Here is a 21,718-nt window from a genome sequence, read left to right as displayed (position 1 = left end):
AATTTATTTATATCCTTCCTTATATTTTTGAGTGATAAATATTTTTATTGGTGGTAATCTTTATGACTCTTGTTGTTTCGATGATTTCTTGCTTGATATGCAGCTCGTCCGCTTAATTAACTGGAAGCTGGTTGATCACATACTTTTTGAGTGAGTTTGGATCCTGTGGTATATGCAGGAAAACCGTTTCTGTGGGCATCATTTCTCTTTTACATTTTCTTCTATTTTTGATATACCTATTGAAGAAAAAAAGGATGTCCAAATATTGAAATGTTATTAATCGCTTTCATTTCTGTATTTTTATAATGCAAAGTGTAATTTGTTGTATTTCACGCCAACTCTATGAACTTTGACACTGTTCTCACATGTGACTATCTCTTGGTGCCAGATTTGAATGTCTGTATCTATATAAAAATGGTAAGTATGGATTTTGTATATTTAGGCAGCTCCTGAAGAAGAAGTTAAGTGAACTTTGAAATGCTTTAAGTGTGCTGTGTGAACTATGAAATAAATACCAATCCTTTTTATCCATATGCCTGGATTGTGAATTTTACAGCAGAGCGGTATCCAAGTATTTACTCTTTTCGGCAACTGTGAATTGGTCAGATGGTCTGATCTATGGATCTGCGGCATCTGTTGACTCTGAGGAGTCCTATATGCGTGTTTAATATGGATGACTAGGTGAGTGCAAATTAATTTTTATTTGTGAAATTATCATCGGATAAGACCAAATTTGCACCTTTCTCTCCTAGAGGTGTTTGTGTTAGTCATGAAGGTGGAGAGAGATGAAACTTTTCTTGTAGTGGTGGTCCTGAATAGAAGTCATTGGAGTCCATGACAAAGAGTCAACCTCCATCTTCTCTGCAGAGTCCTTGCAGACTTGAGAAAGGGGGGTACTGTAACACTAATTCCAGCACCCCGGCTTGGCTCCCCTTTCTATTCCATGCAGGGACACAGACAGACTCACCGAAGTGGCCGAATTGTTACCTCCCCGTTGCTTGACGTGTCCCTTGGTGTTCTCCCTGCTTCCTGGTCTATTTCCTTATGGTGTCTACTGCATGTACACGCACTGCTCTGTTCTTAAAGGGCCAGTGTGAGCACCTGCCAAGATGCCCTCATACAATAGTTGGTTGGTATCTTATTTAAAAGGCACCCTCCCCTAATGATAGCCTATCTATATGTAAATATAGTTATATATCATGGAAAAGGTAATTACCTGTCAGAGGTAGTGCTCATGGGGTCCCCCCTGTTAGGGACGGCGGAAGGCACTAAATAATAAACAATAATAAGTGCGTTCGCCGCCCAGGGTCCTCCGTGCAGAAGATGTTATACTGCTGCTATGTAATGGCAGATGCTCTATATGGCGGTTTAACGCACGAGGGTTGACCGTCACCCAGAGTGCGCTGGGCGATCTCTGTTCCTTCACAGAGACGCAGAAGTGTTAAACACAAAAGCTGAGCCTGTTGACGTCACAGGACTCAGAGGAGTGCATGCACGGTATATGGTCACAGGACTTGGCCCAAGACACAGAGTCCACGTCCATCTAGACCTACCGTTCGTGCGGCGTCGCAACCGCAGACACCCAGAAGAGCTGCTGACTGCAACGACAGACACTGCCGCTATACGAGAATGCCTGGAAAGATCCGCGGACACGTCCGCAAAGGCTACTTGGACGCTGCCCCCCATGCACCTTCCCACACAGCCCTTTCTCCATCCCAGTATTCTCCCCGAGGACCACTCTATATGAGGGGAATGGCAACGGAGTCAGGGAATCCCGAGGAGCACCTGGTCGATGCCCTCTGGCATAATGAGCAGGGACAGCGTCTCATGGTGAGATGGTGGAATTGAGAGCCTAAGGGATGCTGTCTGGTGGGTAATCTGGGATGATAAGGTTGACCCGTTGACCACCCTGATAGGCACGGGGTGAGGAAGTGGCACCAACGGAATAGCGTGCTGTTGGGCAAAGGCCGAGGACATAAAGTTCCCTTCTGCCCTGGAGTCCACCGTGACCTGTACCTCCCAGGAGGAAGCACCGCTATCTAACGTCCCTCGGAATGCCGGTTTGAGGGAAAAGGTCTACATAGCAAATAGGCCCCCACCAATTACCACTAGACGCGATCGTTTTTTCGACCTCTGCAGACAGCTGTTAGCTGGGTGACCAGACTGTCGACAATGGTAACCGTGTGTGGAGCTTTGTGCCGACCGTGGCTTGAGACCGGTGCGGGACACCTCCATGGGTTCTGGAGGTAAACTCTCCAGCTCGGGTGGTTCAGGAGGTTCAAAGAGGTTGGGAGCCAAGCTAACCTTCCGTCTGGATTGAGCACGCTCCAGCCCACGCTCTGAAAAACGGAGATTGATGCGGGTGGAAATGGCAATCAGCTCTTTCAGACTTACAGGAACCTCCCTGGTTGATAGAGCATCCTTAACATGCTCTGCCAAACCTCTCCAGAACACAGGGATGAGGGTTTTATCAGGCTACTCCAGCTCGGAATCAGAGTCCGGAAAAGGACGGCGTATTGACTGACTGACAGGGATCCCTGTGTTAATGCAAGTAACTGGAGAGAGGTGTCGTGAGTCACCCGGGGCCCCAAAAAGACCTGCTTTAGTGACTTTAGAAACTGAGCAGCGCTCAGAACCACGGGGTCATCACGCTCCCACAGTGGCGTTGCCCATTCTAACTCCCTGCCCGACAGAAGGGAGATGATAAACCCCACTTTAGCCCGCTCTGTAGGGAATCGCACGGCCAGTAACTCAAGCTGGATAGAGCACTGGCTCACAAAACCCCTACAGGTGGAGCTGTCGCTAGAAAACTTATTGGTCATTGGGAGGCGGGAAATTGTCGGTGAAGGCATGGATGTGGGCATACGAGAGTCAGCCTCTGCGACTGCCTGGGCAGTGGCTGCAGTAACCTTCACAGGTGCGGTGGGACTCTTGAGGGCTGCCAACCTGTCCTCCAGCTGCCTAATATACTGCAGTAGCTGCTGCTGGTCCGCCATAACAAGCCAAACCCTGGCGCCAGTATAATGTTAGGGACGGCGGAACGCACCGAATAATAAATAATAAGTGCGTTTGCCGCCGGGGGTCCACCGTGCAGAAGATGTTATACTGCTGCTATGTAATGGCAGACGCGCTATATGGCTGTTTAACACACGAGGGTTTAACGTCACCCGGCGTGCGCTGGGCGATCTCTGTTCCTTCACAGAGACGCCGAAGTGTTAAACACAAAAGTTGAGCCTGTTGACGTCACAGGACTCAAAGGAGTGCACGCACGGTATATGGTCACAGGACTTGGTCCAAGACACAGAGTCCACGTCCATCTAGACCTACCGTGCGTGCGGCGTCTCAACCGCGGATGCCCAGAAGAGCTGCTGACTGCAGCACAGTGACAGACACTGCCGCTATACAACAATTCCCGGTAGCAGGCGCACTGTCGGACGTTAGCACTTTGGAGGATGTGCTCTGTGGCTTGTAGTCTGCCACTGACTGGCGCTGACTCTATCACTAGATTACTAGCGCATGGCCGAGCGGCCATGTGAACCTTTTATAGCCAGGACCTTCCGGAAGCTTCCAGATCCCTGAGATGGACCAATCAGATCTGGAGAAGGACCTGTGCATGTGACTCCCGAACTCCAATGGAAGATCGTCTCGTGAGCATGCTCAGTGGAGCGACGGAAGGACTTAGCCTCTGGAGCGGTTTGCTGCTGAGCAGCCTGCATTGCTATTGCTGGCCCAAAGGTGGCAGCAACAGCCAGACCCACAGAGCAGGTCTGGGCAAAACATCGGGAACGATGGGGCAGCTGAGCAAGCTCCTCTGCGGTCGATGGATAATGGGAGATCACAGAATGTGAGGCTCTGGATTCCTGCTGTGCCATTGCAGGAACCCAATGCCTAACACCCCCTGGGGTGAGGAGACACCACAAGCACTACCTCTAACAGGTAATTACCTTTTGCATGATACATAAATATATTTACATATAGATAGGTTATCCTTATTGGGTAACATATAGAGGATTTAAATCAGCTCTTTCCTGCCTTTCTGGTCTGCTCCTGTCTCACTGTATTTAGGGGCACATTACAATTATTATTATTTTTGGAACTTTGTTGATTTCAGTCTGAATGCATATTTAATATCTTTGGTTATCATGGAGTTGTAACTTTATTCTAAGGGATTTATTGGGTAGTTGTTGTTCTTTATAACGATACATGTTTACTAGTACCTTAAATATGTACCCAGCATAACCAAACACGGGCATAGCAATTTCCCTTGTATAGTTTGCATCTTACATATTAACCACTTCCCAACCGCCAACGGTAGATAAACGTCGGCGCTTGTCACACAGTAACGCTGTTTCTCATCTGATCTCCTGTCAGTGCAAAATCAGAAGAGAAGCAATGTTACTATGAGAAAGATCGCTGGGAGGGCTCGTTGTAGCAACATTTTTTCTGCTGATCTGACCCATAGTAACGCTGTTTCTCCTCTGGTCTCGCACTGACAGGAGATCAGAGGAGAAACAGTGTTACTGTGTGACAAGCACTGCTGGCAACAGCTGTGCCAGGCAGCATCTTGTGACACAGTAACACTGCTTCTCCTCTGATCTCCTGTCAGTGCAAGATCAGAGGAGAAACAGTGTGACAAGTGCTGCTGGCAACAGTTGTGCCAGGCAGCGATCTTGTCACAAAGTAAAAAAGCAGGTGCGCAGGTTAGGGCTAGTGATATATTTAGGGTTGGTACTAGGGCTAGGGTTAGTGCTAGGGTGAGAGTTAGGGTTGGGGTTAGGGTTAGGGCTAGGGTTAGAGTTAGGGCTAGGGTTTGGATTAGGGCTACGGTTAGGGCTAGGTTAAGGCTAGGGTTAGGGCTAGGTTTAGGGATAGGGTTAGGGTTAGGGCTAGGGTTAGGGTTAGGGGTAGGCTGAGGGTTAAAGTTAGGGTTCATTCTAGGTTTAGGGCTAGGGTTTGGGTTAGGGTTATGGTTAGGGTTAGGGCTAGGATACGAGCTAGGGTTAGGGTTCGCTCTAGGGTTAGGGTTAGTTCTAGGTTTAGGGTTTAGGGCTAGGCCTAGGGTTAGGGTTATAGTTAGTGTGACGAACAGCCCACCGCCGTTCGTCCAAATACGGGGGCGACTAACCGGGGTCCCGCTGCCACCAAAACGTGACGGACAGCGGACCCTGTGTCACCACTATGTCACAGTCCCACCACTGACAAGGGGGTATCAGCGGATGGAGGGACAAGACACAATGCCAGCACACGGCTATCACAGGAACAGTTGGGGCTTATCTTAGTTATCCCACCACTGGCACCATGTGACAAAAATATCCAGCAAGCTACTCTCGCTCTACAATTTGCCGCAGGGGGAGTTTAATTTGGATGCCCCACCACTGCTATCAATCTTCCAAGTACTGCGGGGATTTATGTATATCCCACTTTCTCAGTTCCACTTTGGAACTCGCAGCTCTCCGGCACCCCCCTTACCCTCAGGTCAGTCAGGGAACTGCACCTAGGATAATTAGTCGCCGGACGGGCTGCCTGTTGTGAACCGGCAATTAGGCTTCTGCAGTAAGGGAATTATCAATGCTGTGGCCGCAGCCCCTTATTCAGCAATATAAGACCCTTCTGTACTGCCAGCAAGCCGCAATAGCCATACACAACGCGCTGCCACCAGTCACGGTTACTTAATTCACAGTGTTAAATTAAGAGGGTCCGTGGCAAACCCCTTGAATTAGTAGCGATTATCTAACAAAGGCGTATAGTTCGAGTCTTAGAGCATGGAGACAGATCTAAATAATTATATCATTTATTCCCCGAAAAAGTAGGGCAGTGATTACAGATAAAAGTTGCTATAAAATTGAGACATAAAATATGTACATTAGACAAGTATAAAGCAAAGTGGATGAAAGAAGAAGATACACTCACATTTAGTCAGTTGTTGTTAGGCATCCCATGTGGCTTTAAGGGGGGTGGAGGCGGAGCTGCACGTCTCCACTCATCTGGGTTCTGCTCAGCACAAGGATTGGAGCTCTTCTGAGCTGGTTTTGCCAAGGGAAGGCCTTATAGGCTTTGCTTTGTGACATCACGGAGAGATGCATTCTGGGTTGGTCCCACCTCTCTCATCCAAGTTATGTTTTGGCTACAAAACTTAGATTAGCTATAACTTTATGGGAGAAGCTGGTATGGACTCATCAGTGGTATCATGTTTCCCAGCGTAATGAGCCCATCAAGAAAACATCAAACATCTATGCGATATGACCGTCCATTTGGGGACAAATCATATCTCATGTTCTGGACAGGGTAGAACTTCGAAAGATACGCGGTATCGAAGCTGGGACCGCTCAGGTTACAAAAATATGATTTTCATATCTCTACTTGGTACGGTTTTCGCAGGGCAGGCTCTTAAAGGTTTACTTCTAACTCCTGATTTCAAACAAAGAGTTTTCCTTTCCCGCACTTTTTTTTCCCTCTTTCAGCTGAGGCTGAGAGAAGCCAAATGGTGTGGCAGGAAGTTGATTTATAACACCTGGGGGGGAAGGGAAGCTGCTGCAGTGTGCAACGTAACTGAGACACTGGCAGGCAGCTTCTTACAAAATGGAGGATTTTTTAGCACATTGCAACAGAAAACATATCTTGCAGACATTGTTCATCACACCTCCCCCTTAAGAGGGCGCTAAGGAGGCATTACCTCTCGGTAATCGGCCAAGCGCACCTCAGCGGGTTCGCCCCGGCGGGACAACCCATCGGCATTGCCGTGTTCACTGGCCTTCCTGTGTTTTACAGTACAGTCGTACTGTTGAAGGGCAAGGCTCCAGCGGAGCAACCTTTCATTGGTTCCGGACACTGTGCAACCAGCTCAGAGGGTTGTGGTCAGTTACCACCGTGAAGGCGCACCCGTACTGGTAGGGCTGCAAACGCTGCAGTGCCCACACCATGGCCAGACACTCCTTCTCGATGGTCGAGTATGCCACTTCCCTCGGCAAAAGTTTCCGGCTCAGGTACAACACGGGGTGCTCTTGGTCCCCCGAGTCGACCTGGCTAAGCACAGCACCGAGGCCAAACTCGCTGGCATCGGTCTGTACCAGAAACGGGCGACTGCTGTCGACTGCTTTCAACACTGGAGAGTTGCACAGGGCTGCTTTCAAAGCTTGGAAAGCCGCCTCACAGTCATCTGTCCAGTTGACTGTTTGGGGTAGCCTCTGCTTGGTGAGGTCAGTCAAGGGTTTGGCAAGGGCGCTATAGTCCTGTACGAACCGCCTATAGTACCCTGCAGTGCCCAAGAAGGACTTCACCTGTTTTTTGGTCCTGAGGGTGGGCCAGGACACGATTGCGTCCACTTTTTCTGGCTCCGGACTCATGGAACCCCCGCCTACCCGGTGCTCCAGGTAGTGGACCTTGTGCATGCCTATCTGACACTTCCCCGGCTTGATGGTCAGGCCTGCCTGGTGAAGACGCTTGAGCACCTCCTGCTCCCAGGTGGAACTGAAGACGGCAATATCGTCTAAGTACGCCACTGCGTACTGCTCCAGTCCCCGAAGCAGGTGGTTGACCATCCGCTGGAAAGTGGCAGGGGCATTCTTCATGCCGAAGGGCATGACCGTGGACTCGTACAGTCCAAAGGGGGTGATAAAGGCGGATTTCTCCTGCGCCTCAGGGCTCAGGGGAATCTGCCAGTATCCCCGACTCAAATCCATGATGGATATGTAGTTGGCGTTTGTCAACCGCTCGAGCAGATCCTCGATGCGTGGCATTGGGTGGGCATCAGAGGTTGTGATGGCGTTGAGCCCCCTGTAGTCCACACTTCTTATTTGTTCTGTGTAGTAGGAGCCCGTAATAGTGGCTCCCTTCTCCAAATAGTGCACCATAATAATTCCTTCAGCGTCCCAAAAAACGGACGCCATAACCTTCCCTGCTGAGCTTGACACTTTGAATTTCTTCGGTGTCGGTTCATCGGCTCGTTTCCATGTCATCGATTGTTGTTTAGTTTCGGGATCAAAGTGGTGGATCCAGGTCTCATCCATGGTCAAAAAACGTGACAAAAAATTCTCCTTGTCTGCTTGGAACTTTTCGAGATTTGCTATTGAAATGTCAACTCGTTTCTTCTTTTGCTCGTCGGTTAACATTTTTGGCACCCAACGCGCGGAGACCTTTCTCATATGCAATTCTTTTGCAAGGATTCTTTGAATACTGCCATATGAGATCCCTGTGACCTCAGCTACATGCCTGATAGTCACTCTTCGATCTGCCAACACAACTTCTTCAACTTTTTTCACGTTTTCTTCATTGAGGGACGTGGATGGGCGTCCTTCGCGATATTCATCTTCCGTCGATGTTCTTCCCAGCTTAAATTCCTTGGCCCAGCGTGCAACTGTGGAATATGGAGGAGAAGAGTCCCCCAATGTTTCCACCAAGTCGCTGTGTATGTCTTTGGTAGAAATTTTTTTCAAGCAGATATATTTGATGACAGCTCTGAGCTCGTTTTTTTCCATTTTGATGTTCACTCCTTGGCAGTTCATATTCAAATGAATGTAGCTCCCAGGAATCGTGGCCTATTTAAGTGATTTTTTTTTCCTGGACTAGTGGGTACCTAAGAGAGAAGAAAACATTTTATTTTAATTTCTGTGTGTAATAGAAATAACCGATTATCATTACTTTTGGATCGCCCCTCGTATGTATGCTGTATGAATGTAGTATATATGTAGTATGTATGTATGTATGTTGTATGAATGTAGTATATATGTAGTATGTATGTATTATGTAGTATGTATGTATGTTGTATGAATGCAGTATTTATGTAGTATGTATGTAGCATGTATGTATGTTGTATGAATGTAGTATATATGAAGTATGTATGTAGTATGTAGTATGTATGTATGTTATATGTACTGTATGTCTACATATATATGTATTGTATGAATGTATTGTATGCAGTATGTATGTAGTATGTATGTTGTATGTATGTATATATGTATGCTGTATGAATGTACTATATATGCAGTATGTATGTAGTATGTATGTATGTATGTTGTATGAATGTAGTATATGTAGTATGTATGTATTATGTATTATGTATGTATGCTGTATGAATGTAGTATGTATGTAGTATGTATGTATGTTGTATGAATGTAGTACATATGTAGTATGTATGTAGTATGTATTATATGTTGTATGAATGTAGTATATATGAAGTATGTATGTAGTATGTATGTATGTTGTATGAATGTAGTATATATGTAGTATGTATGTATGTTGTATGAATGTAGTATATATGAAGTATGTATGCTGTATGTAGTATGTATGTATGTTGTATGAATGTTGTATATATGAAGTATGTATGTAGTATGTATGTATGTTGTATGAATGTTGTATATATGTAGTATGTATGTAGTATGTATGTAGTATGTAGTATGTATGGTTTTTTTTTACATTCAACACATTAGCCGGATGATGGGACTACACTGTGTTCCAAATTATTATGCAAAAAATATTTCCTCATATTTTCTCTAAATTACCTATATGAATTGCAGTCATTGTTATTTTCCAGTCATCTAATATTCTAGTATAATTGCAATGTTTTTGAACAAACTGCCTATGAAAACAGTATATTTTTAAAAATAAGAAACACTCAAAATGCATGTTCCAAATTATTATGCACGGCAGAGTTTTCAACCTTTTTATTTTGAACAAAAAATGGTCAATTGTGAAATTATAAGCATTATCAGCTTATTACAAAATGAAATCAAACAGTTTTCAGGTCAAAACTATATTCTAGGTGATGTTACATTTGCACATAGGACCCCTTGTTCGAAAGAAGCTTCTGGACTCTCTTGTCCATTGAATTTGTCAGTTTTTGGATGGTTTGTGCTTCAATTGTTTTGCATGTGGACAGAATACCCTCCCAGAGTTGTTGCTTAGATGTGAACTGCCTCCCGCCATCATAGACACTCCTTTTGATGATGCTCCAGAGGTTCTCAATGGGGTTGAGGTCAGGGGAAGATGGTGGCCACACCATAAGTTTGTCCTCTTTTCTGCCCATAGCAGCCAGAGATGCAGATGTGTTATTTGCAGCATGAGACGGTGCATTATCATGCATGAAAATGATCTTGCTGCGGAAAGCACGGTTCTTCCTCTTGAACTATGGCAGGAAGTGCTGTTTTAGAAACTCCACATAGATTATGGAGTTCATCTTTACCCCTTCAGGGATCCTAAAGGGGCCGACAATCTCTCTCCCCATGATTCCAGCCCAAAACATTACTCCACCTCCTCCTTGTTGGCGCCTTAGCCGTGTTTTCATGGGGTGTCCATCAACCAGCCATCCTCCACTCCATCCTTCTGGACCATCGAGCTTTGCACGGCACTCATCGGTGAACAAAACAGTTTGGAAGTCAGTCTTCATGTATCGTTTGGCCCACTGGAGCCGTTTCTGCTTGTGTGCTGTGGATAGAGGTGGTCGACAGGATGGCTTACGCACAGCTGCAAACCTCTGAAGGACCCTGCATCTTGTTGTTCGGGGGACATTGGAGGCACCAGCAGCTTCAAAAACTTGTCTGCTGCTATGACGAGGCATTTTTGCAGCTGCTCTTTTAACCTGACGCAAATGCCTGTTGGAAAGAGTCCTCAATTTTTCCTTATCAGCACGCACAAGTGTGTGCTGGGAATCAGCTACATACTGTAACGTCCGTCTGCGGTTCAGGGCTGCAGCAAGGCAACACCCCGAGAAACACTGATACCCTTTACCCCTATACAGGGATCTGGATTTACAACAGAGCCCAGGAGGTAGCTGTCTGAATATGAGCAGCGGCCAGGGCAGGACGGTCGTCAGAGGGAAGTACAAAAACGGCAGGCAATAGCAGAGTCAAATTCAGGCCAAGGTCAGAGTCAAAAAGCAGGAGGGCGGCAGAGGTACAGAATCGTTAGGAAGTAGCAGAGTCAGAATATCCAGGCCAAGGTCACAAACCAGGAGAGTAGCAGAAGTACAGAATCGTCAGGCAAAAGAGGGGTCAGAAATCCAGGCTGAGGTCAGAGTCAAACAGAAATCAATCACTAAGTAACACACAGGGGAACCAAGAATATATCCGGCGGCTTGCAAGACAGTTCCATTTGTAGTAACAGGCAACAAAAGTGCTACCGGAAAAACATGATAGCAAAAGGCACAACTAATGCAACAAACCCTCCTGGATAACGAGATTTAGTAAATGTAAATTTCAATTGTGGTCCCCTCATGGGGTTCTAGAAGCTGAACTGGAACAATCACCTAATGTAACACTTTGGGTATCTTCATCTTGGGGTAGAGGTGACATACTGGTTGGGGTTGGCTGTTCTGCCACCAAGAAGTCCAGTTCTTCACAATCCCGCTGATTTCTTGCCAAGTGCATGTACTCCACTTCCCATAGAGAGGGATAGGGATTGGTGGGGCCCTGAGAAAGGGCCATGGAGATTTCTACTGTCTGTGGGGATATGGGTCCCTCCAGTTCCATAGGAAGTTCAGGAGACGGTGCCGCAGCCTGAGGCCGCCAGCTAGGAACAACTTGATCATCCTCCCCCATATGCACTGCAGCCGGGGATCGTCGGCAAAGGTCAGTGGGCTCGTTCCTATCTGTGGGTTCCGCTCCCAAAGCCAGGGTCAGACCGGGGGTAGCGATCATACCTGGCGTTTCCAGCAGCGGTTCCAGCTCCGGTTCCTGGTGGTAGATGGCAGCAGCCGCAACTCCCGGAGGGACTGGTGGAGTAGGCCGCAGTTGGATCCGTGCCGGGACCAGGCCGGTCTCAGCTGGGGTTGACGGCGGAGGCCGGTGCCACCGCGCCCAGTCCAGGCGGAGACGCGGTCCCGGTCCTCCATTCTGTTCCAGAGCCCTCATGTATATCCTCTGGACGGGGCTCACCCAATGACAGTATCGGTTGTGAGGCGGTGGCGGACGCAGCTGAGGATGAATCAGCGGTCGCAGCCTCTGCAGGGGCGGCCTAGAGGTGGGTGACTTCTCCCCCCCTTGTTCTTCTGTCTTCTCGTCTTCTTTCATCATGGCGTTCTGGCGTTCTTCTTCTTGCTCCACCCTCTGCTCACCACTGGCTTTCTCTGCCCCTCCTTCTGGGGGCGGCGTCTTCTTCCAGCGCCTCCATACCAAGCCAGTATATGAACCCCTCGAGGGGTGGGCCATGCATCGGTCACATAGTAATTCAGGCAGGGACGGCCCAAGACTCTTCGCGGTCTTTTCTTGGGACCTCCCATCTCTTCACGCCCTTCTTCTCCGCGCCAGCGGCCATTTCTAATGTCCATTTTACATTTGGTCTTCTGCACATGTTCAAAAGTTCAAAGTCTCACAAATCTCAGATCAGACACACAGAACCCGATGGCATCGGGTCTCGTCATCCTGTTCGTGACGCCAAAGTTGGGTTACCCTCGCACACCCAGGGCAGCGGGGTACTCCGTACTGGGCCGGTGTCAGGCGGGAATGTGTCACAGCAGCAGCAACCCGGTCCGTGGCCCTGGGCGCCCAATATCAATGGCAGTGATGTAGTTAATGGTACAATAGTTCGTGACACCACCCGTGGTGTTTGGCAAGTTAGGTGTTGAGCCAACGCTGCATGCAGATCCGCTGGGACTGATGATGTGGTGCAGCAGAGATGGTATAGCTCCCCACAGGTGGAGCTGTAGTCCCAGGGCAGTGTAGGTGCAATGGGTGAGGAGAGGCGCAGAATGGTATGGAGGCTGGTACCCAGGTGTAGTGGTGCTGGAATAACTGGAGGACACCAGAGTATGCGGTTCCAAAGCTTTACTCACTGTTTGCAGTTCACTCAACTGCCTGCCTCCGTAGTGTGTTCTCCAGGTCAGGGTTCCAGCCAACCTCTAGGCAGGATAGGATTCTCCCTTCCACACTCCGCCAACATGTACCTTACTGAACGAATCCTCCAATGCGCCTTTAGGTGCGAAGCACTCCAGTACTTAGTTACCCTGGAATGCCTCTCTCTAGGTGTTCCTAGTCTTTACTTGTATGACAGACAGCTGTAGCCTGCTTCGGGGGACTCCTCACTGCGTCCCGGCTCTCTATTCAGTTGCTGTAGTGTCCCATGTCTATGATGGGAGCAAGGCGTTAGCGGCTCACTACTCCTCCGGTGTCTGTTGCCAGACATAAAGTTCCAATCAACCTCGGGGACCGGGCCCCGGCCTTTGCGCTCTATGGACTGGAAGGTTCTCTCTCTATCTCAACCTGCTTCCCACCGTCCTTCTATTCTCCTTCATTCCGATCTTTTCTCTCTCTCTCTTATGGAATCTGTAGTCTCCGGTCTACGTCTCTTTCTCCTTCTCTTCCTTCCTTAGTGAGCTCGTTCCACTAAGACCAGTCCTCAGCCTCTCCTGACTGACTGCCTTCCTCCGCCTTGAGCTCCTCTCAGGCTGACCTGCTGTCAGCCTGCTCTCTCTCTCAGACCCTCGTCTGACTCCCTTCTCTGGGACTCACCCCAGACTGAACTGAAATCCTACACCTTCCCTCTCTTTTATATCTAACTCGACCTGCCTCCCCAGCACCTCTCGTGTTACGAAGCCAGGGACCACAAAAGGCACCCTATGACCTTTCCAGCATAAAGCATGGATGGGTCCCTGCTGAACTATCCTGTGTGTGGGGTGCAGGTGTGGAGCGTGGTTAGGAGTTCCCACCTTACCTGGATGGTGGGGCACTACACCTTAGGAGAAGGTGCAGTACATACCCGTATTTAATCCATGAAGGTTGGCAGTGTTTGGCAGGCTGAGCAAAAGATGGGATTAATTCATGGGAAGGGCTTGCAGTATCGCTGCAGTTGTGTGGAACATCCCAACGGTCTTTGTAGGCGTGGCAAGTGGAGACTTTGGTTCGGCGGGAAAGTTCATCAAATTTCATATTCTAAATCAATTCTTTTTATCAATTTTTTATCGAAATTTGTTGATACCCCTATATGAAGTAATCTTTTTTCTATAATTTATCACACAGACAGTCTCATATATAATTCATTTTTTATCAATTCTTTTTATTCATTATTAATATATTTTCATGAATTTATTTATATCCTTCCTTATATTTTTGAGTGATAAATATTTTTATTGGTGGTAATCTTTATGACTCTTGTTGTTTCGATGATTTCTTGCTTGATATGCAGCTCGTCCGCTTAATTAACTGGAAGCTGGTTGATCACATACTTTTTGAGTGAGTTTGGATCCTGTGGTATATGCAGGAAAACCGTTTCTGTGGGCATCATTTCTCTTTTACATTTTCTTCTATTTTTGATATACCTATTGAAGAAAAAAAGGATGTCCAAATATTGAAATGTTATTAATCGCTTTCATTTCTGTATTTTTATAATGCAAAGTGTAATTTGTTGTATTTCACGCCAACTCTATGAACTTTGACACTGTTCTCACATGTGACTATCTCTTGGTGCCAGATTTGAATGTCTGTATCTATATAAAAATGGTAAGTATGGATTTTGTATATTTAGGCAGCTCCTGAAGAAGAAGTTAAGTGAACTTTGAAATGCTTTAAGTGTGCTGTGTGAACTATGAAATAAATACCAATCCTTTTTATCCATATGCCTGGATTGTGAATTTTACAGCAGAGCGGTATCCAAGTATTTACTCTTTTCGGCAACTGTGAATTGGTCAGATGATCTGATCTATGGATCTGCGGCATCTGTTGACTCTGAGGAGTCCTATATGCGTGTTTAATATGGATGACTAGGTGAGTGCAAATTAATTTTTATTTGTGAAATTATCATCGGATAAGACCAAATTTGCACCTTTCTCTCCTAGAGGTGTTTGTGTTAGTCATGAAGGTGGAGAGAGATGAAACTTTTCTTGTAGTGGTGGTCCTGAAGAGAAGTCATTGGAGTCCATGACAAAGAGTCAACCTCCATCTTCTCTGCAGAGTCCTTGCAGACTTGAGAAAGGGGGGTACTGTAACACTATTTCCAGCACCCCGGCTTGGCTCCCCTTTCTATTCCATGCAGGGACACAGACAGACTCACCGAAGTGGCCGAATTGTTACCTCCCCGTTAATTGACGTGTCCCTTGGTGTTCTCCCTGCTTCCTGGTCTATTTCCTTATGGTGTCTACTGCATGTACACGCACTGCTCTGTTCTTACAGGGCCAGTGTGAGCACCTGCCAAGATGCCCTCATACAATAGTTGGTTGGTATCTTATTTAAAAGGCACCCTCCCCTAATGATAGCCTATCTATATGTAAATATAGTTATATATCATGGAAAAGGTAATTACCTGTCAGAGGTAGTGCTCATGGGGTCCCCCCTGTTAGGGACGGCGGAAGGCACTAAATAATAAACAATAATAAGTGCGTTCGCCGCCCAGGGTCCTCCGTGCAGAAGATGTTATACTGCTGCTATGTAATGGCAGATGCTCTATAAGGCGGTTTAACGCACGAGGGTTGACCGTCACCCAGAGTGCGCTGGGCGATCTCTGTTCCTTCACAGAGACGCAGAAGTGTTAAACACAAAAGCTGAGCCTGTTGACGTCACAGGACTCAGAGGAGTGCATGCACGGTATATGGTCACAGGACTTGGCCCAAGACACAGAGTCCACGTCCATCTAGACCTACCGTTCGTGCGGCGTCGCAACCGCAGACACCCAGAAGAGCTGCTGACTGCAACGACAGACACTGCCGCTATACGAGAATGCCTGGAAAGATCCGCGGACCACTCTATATGAGGGGAATGGCAACGGAGTCAGGGAATCCCGAGGAGCACCTGGTCGATGCCCTCTGGCATAATGAGCAGGGACAGCGTCTCATGGTGAGATGGTGGAATTGAGAGCCTAAGGGATGCTGTCTGGTGGGTAATCTGGGATGATAAGGTTGACCCGTTGACCACCCTGATAGGCACGGGGTGAGGAAGTGGCACCAACGGAATAGCGTGCTGTTGGGCAAAGGCTGAGGACATAAAGTTCCCTTCTGCCCTGGAGTCCACCGTGACCTGTACCTCCCAGGAGGAAGCACCGCTATCTAACGTCCCTCGGAATGCCGGTTTGAGGGAAAAGGTCTACATAGCAAATAGGCCCCCACCAATTACCACTAGACGCGATCGTTTTTTCGACCTCTGCAGACAGCTGTTAGCTGGGTGACCAGACTGTCGACAATGGTAACCGTGTGTGGAGCTTTGTGCCGACCGTGGCTTGAGACCGGTGCGGGACACCTCCATGGGTTCTGGAGGTAAACTCTCCAGCTCGGGTGGTTCAGGAGGTTCAAAGAGGTTGGGAGCCAAGCTAACCTTCCGTCTGGATTGAGCACGCTCCAGCCCACGCTCTGAAAAACGGAGATTGATGCGGGTGGAAATGGCAATCAGCTCTTTCAGACTTACAGGAACCTCCCTGGTGGATAGAGCATCCTTAACATGCTCTGCCAAACCTCTCCAGAACACAGGGATGAGGGTTTTATCAGGCTACTCCAGCTCGGAAGTCAGAGTCCGGAAAAGGACGGCGTATTGACTGACTGACAGGGATCCCTGTGTTAATGCAAGTAACTGGAGAGAGGTGTCGTGAGTCACCCGGGGCCCCAAAAAGACCTGCTTTAGTGACTTTAGAAACTGAGCAGCGCTCAGAACCACGGGGTCATCACGCTCCCACAGTGGCGTTGCCCATTCTAACTCCCTGCCCGACAGAAGGGAGATGATAAACCCCACTTTAGCCCACTCTGTAGGGAATCGCACGGCCAGTAACTCAAGCTGGATAGAGCACTGGCTCACAAAACCCCTACAGGTGGAGCTGTCGCTAGAAAACTTATTGGTCAATGGGAGGCGGGAAATTGTCGGTGAAGGCATGGATGTGGGCATACGAGAGTCATCCTCTGCGACTGCCTGGGCAGTGGCTGCAGTAACCTTCACAGGTGCGGTGGGACTCTTGAGGGCTGCCAACCTGTCCTCCAGCTGCCTAATATACTGCAGTAGCTGCTGCTGGTCCGCCATAACAAGCCAAACCCTGGCGCCAGTATAATGTTAGGGACGGCGGAACGCACCGAATAATAAATAATAAGTGCGTTTGCCGCCGGGGGTCCACCGTGCAGAAGATGTTATACTGCTGCTATGTAATGGCAGACGCGCTATATGGCTGTTTAACGCACGAGGGTTTAACGTCACCCGGCGTGCGCTGGGCAATCTCTGTTCCTTCACAGAGACGCCGAAGTGTTAAACACAAAAGTTGAGCCTGTTGACGTCACAGGACTCAAAGGAGTGCACGCACGGTATATGGTCACAGGACTTGGTCCAAGACACAGAGTCCACGTCCATCTAGACCTACCGTGCGTGCGGCGTCTCAACCGCGGATGCCCAGAAGAGCTGCTGACTGCAGCACAGTGACAGACACTGCCGCTATACAACAATTCCCGGTAGCAGGCGCACTGTCGGACGTTAGCACTGTGGAGGATGTGCTCTGTGGCTTGTAGTCTGCCACTGACTGGCGCTGACTCTATCACTAGATTACTAGCGCATGGCCGAGCGGCCATGTGAACCTTTTATAGCCAGGACCTTCCGGAAGCTTCCAGATCCCTGAGATGGACCAATCAGATCTGGAGAAGGACCTGTGCATGTGACTCCCGAACTCCAATGGAAGATCGTCTCGTGAGCATGCTCAGTGGAGCGACGGAAGGACTTAGCCTCTGGAGCGGTTTGCTGCTGAGCAGCCTGCATTGCTATTGCTGGCCCAAAGGTGGCAGCAACAGCCAGACCCACAGAGCAGGTCTGGGCAAAACATCGGGAACGATGGGGCAGCTGAGCAAGCTCCTCTGCGGTCGATGGATAATGGGAGATCACAGAATGTGAGGCTCTGGATTCCTGCTGTGCCATTGCAGGAACCCAATGCCTAACACCCCCTGGGGTGAGGAGACACCACAAGCACTACCTCTAACAGGTAATTACCTTTTGCATGATACATAAATATATTTACATATAGATAGGTAATCCTTATTGGGTAACATATAGAGGATTTAAATCAGCTCTTTCCTGCCTTTCTGGTCTGCTCCTGCCTCACTGTATTTAGGGGCACATTACAATTATTATTATTTTTGGAACTTTGTTGATTTCAGTCTGAATGCATATTTAATATCTTTGGTTATCATGGAGTTGTAACTTTATTCTAAGGGATTTATTGGGTAGTTGTTGTTCTTTATAACGATACATGTTTACTAGTACCTTAAATATGTACCCAGCATAACCAAACACGGGCATAGCAATTTCCCTTGTATAGTTTGCATCTTACATATTAACCACTTCCCAACCGCCAACGGTAGATAAACGTCGGCGCTTGTCACACAGTAACGCTGTTTCTCATCTGATCTCCTGTCAGTGCAAAATCAGAAGAGAAGCAATGTTACTATGAGAAAGATCGCTGGGAGGGCTCGTTGTAGCAACATTTTTTCTGCTGATCTGACCCATAGTAACGCTGTTTCTCCTCTGGTCTCGCACTGACAGGAGATCAGAGGAGAAACAGTGTTACTGTGTGACAAGCACTGCTGGCAACAGCTGTGCCAGGCAGCAATCTTGTGACACAGTAACACTGCTTCTCCTCTGATCTCCTGTCAGTGCAAGATCAGAGGAGAAACAGTGTGACAAGTGCTGCTGGCAACAGTTGTGCCAGGCAGCGATCTTGTCACAAAGTAAAAAAGCAGGTGCGCAGGTTAGGGCTAGTGATATATTTAGGGTTGGTACTAGGGCTAGGGTTAGTGCTAGGGTGAGAGTTAGGGTTGGGGTTAGGGTTAGGGCTAGGGTTAGAGTTAGGGCTAGGGTTTGGATTAGGGCTACGGTTAGGGCTAGGTTAAGGCTAGGGTTAGGGCTAGGTTTAGGGATAGGGTTAGGGTTAGGGCTAGGGTTAGGGTTAGGGGTAGGCTGAGGTTTAAAGTTAGGGTTCATTCTAGGTTTAGGGCTAGGGTTTGGGTTAGGGTTATGGTTAGGGTTAGGGCTAGGATACGAGCTAGGGTTAGGGTTCGCTCTAGGGTTAGGGTTAGGGCTAGGTTTAGGGTTTAGGGCTAGGCCTAGGGTTAGGGTTATAGTTAGTGTGACGAACAGCCCACCGCCGTTCGTCCAAATACGGGGGCGACTAACCGGGGTCCCGCTGCCACCAAAACGTGACGGACAGCGGACCCTGTGTCACCACTATGTCACAGTCCCACCACTGACACGGGTGTATCAGCGGATGGAGGGACAAGACAAAATGCCAGCACACGGCTATCACAGGAACAGTTGGGGCTTATCTTAGTTATCCCACCACTGGCACCATGTGACAAAAATATCCAGCAAGCTACTCTCGCTCTACAATTTGCCGCAGGGGGAGTTTAATTTGGATGCCCCACCACTGCTATCAATCTTCCAAGTACTGCGGGGATTTATGTATATCCCACTTTCTCAGTTCCATTTTGGAACTCGCAGCTCTCCGGCACCCCCCTTACCCTCAGGTCAGTCAGGGAACTGCACCTAGGATAATTAGTCGCCGGACGGGCTGCCTGTTGTGAACCGGCAATTAGGCTTCTGCAGTAAGGGAATTATCAATGCTGTGGCCGCAGCCCCTTATTCAGCAATATAAGACCCTTCTGTACTGCCAGCAAGCCGCAATAGCCGTACACAACGCGCTGCCACCAGTCACGGTTACTTAATTCACAGTGTTAAATTAAGAGGGTCCGTGGCAAACCCCTTGAATTAGTAGCGATTATCTAACAAAGGCGTATAGTTCGAGTCTTAGAGCATGGAGACAGATCTAAATAATTATATCATTTATTCCCCGAAAAAGTAGGGCAGTGATTACAGATAAAAGTTGCTATAAAATTGAGACATAAAATATGTACATTAGACAAGTATAAAGCAAAGTGGATGAAAGAAGAAGGTACACTCACATTTAGTCAGTTGTTGTTAGGCATCCCATGTGGCTTTAAGGGGGGTGGAGGCGGAGCTGCACGTCTCCACTCATCTGGGTTCTGCTCAGCACAAGGATTGGAGCTCTTCTGAGCTGGTTTTGCCAAGGGAAGGCCTTATAGGCTTTGCTTTGTGACATCACGGAGAGATGCATTCTGGGTTGGTCCCACCTCTCTCATCCAAGTTATGTTTTGGCTACAAAACTTAGATTAGCTATAACTTTATGGGAGAAGCTGGTATGGACTCATCAGTGGTATCATGTTTCCCAGCGTAATGAGCCCATCAAGAAAACATCAAACATCTATGCGATATGACCGTCCATTTGGGGACAAATCATATCTCATGTTCTGGACAGGGTAGAACTTCGAAAGATACGTGGTATCGAAGCTGGGACCGCTCAGGTTACAAAAATATGATTTTCATATCTCTACTTGGTATGGTTTTCGCAGGGCAGGCTCTTAAAGGTTTACTTCTAACTCCTGATTTCAAACAAAGAGTTTTCCTTTCCCGCACTTTTTTTTCCCTCTTTCAGCTGAGGCTGAGAGAAGCCAAATGGTGTGGCAGGAAGTTGATTTATAACACCTGGGGGGGAAGGGAAGCTGCTGCAGTGTGCAACGTAACTGAGACACTGGCAGGCAGCTTCTTACAAAATGGAGGATTTTTTAGCACATTGCAACAGAAAACATATCTTGCAGACATTGTTCATCACACCTCCCCCTTAAGAGGGCGCTAAGGAGGCATTACCTCTCGGTAATCGGCCAAGCGCACCTCAGCGGGTTCGCCCCGGCGGGACAACCCATCGGCATTGCCGTGTTCACTGCCCTTCCTGTGTTTTACAGTAAAGTCGTACTGTTGAAGGGCAAGGCTCCAGCGGAGCAACCTTTCATTGGTTCCGGACACTGTGCAACCAGCTCAGAGGGTTGTGGTCAGTTACCACCGTGAAGGCGCACCCGTACTGGTAGGGCTGCAAACGCTGCAGTGCCCACACCATGGCCAGACACTCCTTCTCGATGGTCGAGTATGCCACTTCCCTCGGCAAAAGTTTCCGGCTCAGGTACAACACGGGGTGTTCTTGGTCCCCCGAGTCGACCTGGCTAAGCACAGCACCGAGGCCAAACTCGCTGGCGTCGGTCTGTACCAGAAACGGGCGACTGCTGTCGACTGCTTTCAACACTGGAGAGTTGCACAGGGCTGCTTTCAAAGCTTGGAAAGCCGCCTCACAGTCATCTGTCCAGTTGACTGTTTGGGGTAGCCTCTGCTTGGTGAGGTCAGTCAAGGGTTTGGCAAGGGCGCTATAGTCCTGTACGAACCGCCTATAGTACCCTGCAGTGCCCAAGAAGGACTTCACCTGTTTCTTGGTCCTGGGGGTGGGCCAGGACACGATTGCATCCACTTTTTCTGGCTCCGGACTCATGGAACCCCCGCCTACCCGGTGCTCCAGGTAGTGGACCTTGTGCATGCCTATCTGACACTTCCCCGGCTTGATGGTCAGGCCTGCCTGGTGAAGACGCTTGAGCACCTCCTGCTCCCAGGTGGAACTGAAGACGGCAATATCGTCTAAGTACGCCACTGCGTACTGCTCCAGTCCCCGAAGCAGGTGGTTGACCATCCGCTGGAAAGTGGCAGGGGCATTCTTCATGCCGAAGGGCATGACCGTGGACTCGTACAGTCCAAAGGGGGTGATAAAGGCGGATTTCTCCTGCGCCTCAGGGCTCAGGGGAATCTGCCAGTATCCCCGACTCAAATCCATGATGGATATGTAGTTGGCGTTTGTCAACCGCTCGAGCAGATCCTCGATGCGTGGCATTGGGTGGGCATCAGAGGTTGTGATGGCGTTGAGCCCCCTGTAGTCCACACAGAAC

The sequence above is a fragment of the Dendrobates tinctorius genome, unplaced genomic scaffold (assembly GCF_039654945.1).
Source record: "Dendrobates tinctorius isolate UK_male_01 unplaced genomic scaffold, ASM3965494v1 ptg000037l, whole genome shotgun sequence".
NCBI classification, from domain to species: domain Eukaryota; kingdom Metazoa; phylum Chordata; class Amphibia; order Anura; family Dendrobatidae; genus Dendrobates; species Dendrobates tinctorius.
The sequence above is the reverse complement of the archived record's forward strand: the minus strand, read 5'-3'. Positions refer to the sequence as shown.